The sequence below is a fragment of the Lissotriton vulgaris genome, unplaced genomic scaffold, assembly GCF_964263255.1.
Source record: "Lissotriton vulgaris unplaced genomic scaffold, aLisVul1.2 SCAFFOLD_1843, whole genome shotgun sequence".
NCBI lineage: Eukaryota > Metazoa > Chordata > Amphibia > Caudata > Salamandridae > Lissotriton > Lissotriton vulgaris.
The window spans coordinates 92,284-97,668 of NW_028255455.1; the positions used below are offsets into that span (position 1 = coordinate 92,284).

Genomic DNA, 5,385 nt, shown 5'->3' on the forward strand with positions numbered 1-5,385 from the left:
AAGGGAAACCTTACTGTACAAAACTAATCACAAGAGGCTTCTCCTCTTTCTTCTTGTTCTTCAGAATGCAGCACACATAGAACAAGCATTTGCTATGCAATAGGTCTCGCTTTTGCAAGAGTTTGAGCTTTTGGCATTGTAAATGACAATGCCTTTCATTTATGTGTTTTGAAAACCTGCAAGTATTGTGTAAACACGCACCTTATACTTTTAGGCGTTTCTTATGACAAGCAAGGCTGGCAGTAACTGTGCCTCTTTGGACTTGTAATCCATGCTTACCAGAAGCAAGGCTTGCGGTAAAAGGCACAGTTACTGCAAGCCTTGCTTCTCGTAAACGTTAAGCTTTGGAATTATTAAAAAGTTCTGTAGACTTTTAGGCACACATCATATAGAATACGGATTAAGAAGGGAGAGGATGTAGCCTTGCGGTTAGAGCTGTCAACCTCGAAGCTGGGGAACTGTGTTCCAGTCTCGCAAACGAAGCTCAACATCCTGTGATTCTGGGCAAGTCACTTAACTTTCCCGTGCCTAACAAAAGTGAATGTGTCTGTCTGTAAGGAAACTGGTGCTCATGTAAAGAGCTCTAATACCTGATGTCTTGGGTCTAATCGCGCTACATAAAACTCTTTTTTTTAAAAAAATGTTTAGGAGGACTAGGTGACCATATGCCTATGTAAATAGCACCAGATAAAAGATTAAATAAATAATAAAAAAGGCTTCGTGATATAGGTCAGGACATCATTTCCCTAGCGAGGCGTGTATCAGGGAATATTCACATGCACAAACACAGCGTATCCATTCATTCCATATTTGTCTGTTAGGAAAAACATCCTTACTGTGACCTAAAGAAGAAACTTTCTCTGAAGTTTGAGACCTGTAGGAAAATATGATGGGATTGAATTTTTGGGATGCAGAAAGCATGGGGTCAGGTTGCCCTTGCCAGGACTCAAATTTAAAACCTGCCTGCAAATCACTGCAGATGTCAGAAACGAGTGTTTAAGGTGTGCCTAGAAACTGGCGTTTCTCTGGGACTGTTTTTTAGGTCTCACGACCTATCAATGCGCATGCGCATTGAGCGGAGCGAGAATTCAAGTGCTCAAAATCCTCGTCAAACCAAGGGCTTCTTGGTGCAGTTTTCTTTGAGTTCACGTGAATCACGTGACCAAACAAGCACGCGCATCAGCCTCCCTCCCTCCCTCTAATTGCATTTTTTTTAACGCCCGCCACCACATCAAAGGGCTTCTCCCAGCGTGCGCTCTGCGGCTTCTCCTCCCCTAATTATTCATGGCTAGCCGGTGGACGGCCGTACTTTCAGTTTCCCTGTCGCTCTTGTTTATAATAATCCTTGCCATGGTTTCCCTTCTCTTTCATACTCTTCCCCTTGTTTTACTTGTGTACTTAATTGTTAATCTTATTTTTGCCTGTTTTGTAATCCTGCACTCATTAGCAGCCTTAACAGCTGCCAATTCCATACATGGCCCCGAGATGTCGCTGTGCTACACCCAATATGTAATGTCCCGAAAGCCCCTGCCTTGGAACGCCAGGCGACCTGCAAACAATAGACAGACCCAGATAACATCAGCTGTGCAACAGAACATTAGAGGTTTTACATAAAACTCACCGTTTGGGGGTTCCTGCTCATACTGTCACCATATGCCCCGTAATGCAATCAGGAGCTGTCACCCAGCTGTTTATTTCGTTTTTAATTTCCTCCTCGCGCAAATCACAGTGAATGAAGGAGTGGAATTCTTCCTTTTGCATCAATATGTGATCGCGTGAAATTTTACTTTCGTTTGTGCGGTTTTAAATGTAACTTGGAAATATAAAGAAACCACATTTGCATCTGAAGTTCAGGTGCGGTAAAATCAAACTCGTCCCTGGGTGGGCTCGAACCACCAACCTTTTGGTTAACAGCCGAACGCGCTAACCGATTGCGCCACAGAGACTGATGAGCAAACGCTCAACACCCTTTGGACTCAATGGGCTTCAGCATGTGGACATCTCAGGCCCAAACGTGTCTCTTTAGTCTAAGAGAAAGCATGGAATCCGTGCACAATCACTAGAAATGGCCACAGGAGATGAGACTGGGGTGAAGGGTGTTGGTACTGGTAGTCCCTTTAATACTCCTTGGCTGTTGAAGTTTGGCTATACAGGAATGGGGGTGTAATGGGATTGGTGGAGGGGCAGCCTTGCTGTCCTAATTATAAGGCCAGCATGTTGTGTGGTCAATGGGTAGGTCTGATTTCCTTAAGCACCTTTCCAGGGCTCTTCAACATTTCAGGAGAGGTTAATCTGTGCAGGATTCATTGCTCGCCCATCTAGATTAGCATATATTTAGCTGGACTTTCCGATACGGGTAGGGGTGTTGCAGTGCCAGTGCAGTATTCTAAGGTGGGCAGAGCTGCACTGGAGTGCCATAGCGTGGATAGCACTGCTGATCTTGGACAGGTTTCTGTCCCACACACTGACTAGTTTCTCAGCGAGTGGATTCAATTATAGGGGTGTGTGAAAATTGCATAATTTCAGACATTTCATTCAATAATGCATAATGTGAAATACCACAAAGTATGTGAGATCATGCTGGTATAATAACATTTTTCCCCGAGCCTATTCAATTTACCACAAAATATATTGAGGATGGTGAAATGTTGATAGTCTTGATGGAACCAGGAGACAGGCAGTTAATCAGATATGTCAAAGTCCAGAACCTGAGGAAATTAAAACCTAAGGCTGTGCCACATCGTGGGTGATGCTGATGTGTCATTAGAGCGACGCCAAAGTTATCCATGGTATCAACTATTTCTTGGGAATAAGTGATACAGGATTCATCTTCCCAGGTGTGCAGGTGGCTCATGAAGGATAATAACTTGTAGATGGGCACTAAGCATTGCTACAAACCCATAAGCTTCTCAAGAAATAATGTGTGCACCTTTTTGGTAGAGCAAAAGAGGGTTCGTGCCCTGTGAATTCACATTTCTCATAGGTTCTCTTCCTTCTAGCTCTTTCAGGAAAAAAAAACTTTATTTTTCCTATCTCTGGCATAAATGGATGCTTCTAATGAATGTTGGCTCATGGTAGGTTTTCCAGGTGTGCTGGGCCCGAATTATGTCCATGCACGAATAGCTGACTGGATGAAACAATCAGTACCGTTACAATTGTAAGCTACTGCCTGGATCAAAGTACAGATTGCAGTCACTGAGCCAACACTGCCAAGGTTCAGAGGCAATAATGATGTCAAATAATTACAAAGAAAAACAAAAAACGATAGCTGAGGTGATTGAATTAATGTCGGCCACTGGTAATTCCATATTTTATCGCTCACTGCATCCCTCCAAGGATGGAACCAAACTTAGGTAACAGGCCTTGGCCCTGCTCCATCAGGAACAATTCAGACCAAAGGACCAAGCCTCGACCCTCTGAAAGGTTCACGAACATCAGTGTTTGTTTTCAGCCTTGTTGGGCCTCAAATCACAAAGTGAAGGGTTGAATGTGTGAATTAAGCTCAGCCACTGTTTCTTTGGGCCCTAATCCAGCACTTTGTGTGTTTTTGCTCACTGATCCACTCCAAACATGGACCAACCTCATGCAAACAACCCTGGTCCTGCTAAAATAAGAACAGTCCTGCTCAAACCAGCAGGCCACATCTGCTTAGCACTTGACCACAAGCCAACCTATTAGTGAGAAGTGTCTTGTGATATGGCACAACAGGCACAGGGCCTGCATCTGGATAAACTGGACCAGCTTCCTTCTGGGTGGACCACACCAGATGGAGCACTTTAATTCCTGTGGTCCAATGAGCAACCATTGCCCTCATGACATGAGAGGCCACGAGGAGCACAGTCAATTATAATGTCCCTATGGCCCACCAGCAGATTACTAATACACATTGATTCGTTTTTACACAGTATGTCTCTAAAGAAATCGACAATAAGGAAAGTATGATTGTAAGTTGCACCATCGTGCTTTATTTATCACAAACAGACTATGTTTTAAGATAGCTTTATGGGTTAAGGCACCTGGTCTATAATACTGTTAACAGATATCAGGTACTTACTGCAATAACCAGAGAGATGAATGTGTAATCGGTGGACATAGGTTTGAACGATAAAACAGTGTGAAGAGTTAACTTGCCTTATTCATGGCATCGTATACAACCAGCGTGTCACGGGCTAGTATTCCATGTTTGATAGCTCAGCAAGAAATATGGAATAAAGGGCCATATTATTAAGAAAGGGCGATACATTACCGTCGCTTTTATCGGCAGGAAACTGCCGCTTTAGCGGCGATAATGGGCTTGATAATATGCCCTTGTGAATTGCCATAGAAGCCCAGGTTCTGGTGTTAACCTGGGCTTCTATGGGAATTCAGAAGGGCATATCATCAAGCCAAATATCGCTGCTTGAGCGGCAGTTTCCTGCTGATAAAAGCAGCGATAATGTATCGCCCTTTCTTGATAATATGGCCCAAAGTCCCTCCTGCCATAGATTAAGAGGGTATTGCAAGACACTGAGCAGTTGCATTATCATATAGAGGAATGAGGCCAAAGGCAGAGCTCCTTAGAAGGTTTTGGAACTCTGAGGCGACTTGCAAAATCCTTATCATGTAGGGCAAGGGGTACTTTATCCCTTATACTATATAGTCGCACCACTCCCCTTTCCCACAAACAATTGACATCCTCGGCACATAGCTTTTTCATGAAAGAAAGTACATGTTTGAAAACATGAAGAATTAAAATGGAATATTCAGTGCAAAATTAAATACTTCAATAAAACGTTTAGATATTTGTTTCCAAAAGATATTAGAACCCATTTAATACAATTCATTCTTTTATCAGAAACTATTTGTACGAACATGCAGAAAGATCCTAGCTTTTCTATGATTACCCAAAGAGTGCAATCAATAAACATGCTGCAATAAATATCTAATTTCTGCTTGTCCTTGTACAGCTAGAACAACAGCAGAAGAAAGAAAAATGAATATTTTCGTTCTCTGAGCAGCTGCTTTAATTTTGCCGCATGACCGCCCTGCATTTCCCCTCAGTTGCAGGCTGTGGCAGCAGGCATCGTGACATCAGAACTCAACTGTAATAAGTTATTACAGTTGAGCACCGAGGTCCATTCTTTATAATAGGAGACTGCAAGTGTCACACGTCTGATTGTAAAGATATTACAGACAGGAGAATATAAAGGGATTGCAGAATCGTATATATTACAAGCACTGGCGTTGCCAATAGGTCTCGCAGTAGGAAAGTTGGAGCTATTGGTTTTGTAAATGACAAAGCCCTTTATATTTTTAAAATGAAAACAAAAATAAAAGGCATTGTTATTTGCAATTGTAATAGCTCAAACTCTCGTTCTTCTTTTCATATGCTTGTTTTTTTTCTGT

The 5,385-nt window shown here is 42.5% G+C and overlaps 1 non-coding gene across 1 annotated transcript; it reads right to left on the reverse strand.

The window, feature by feature from the left end:
- Positions 1 to 1,872: 1,872 nt before the first annotated feature.
- On the reverse strand, positions 1,873 to 1,946 carry TRNAN-GUU (transfer RNA asparagine (anticodon GUU)). Its single transcript has one exon. It is a non-coding gene; the product is annotated as a tRNA-Asn (tRNA).
- Positions 1,947 to 5,385: the final 3,439 nt, after the last annotated feature.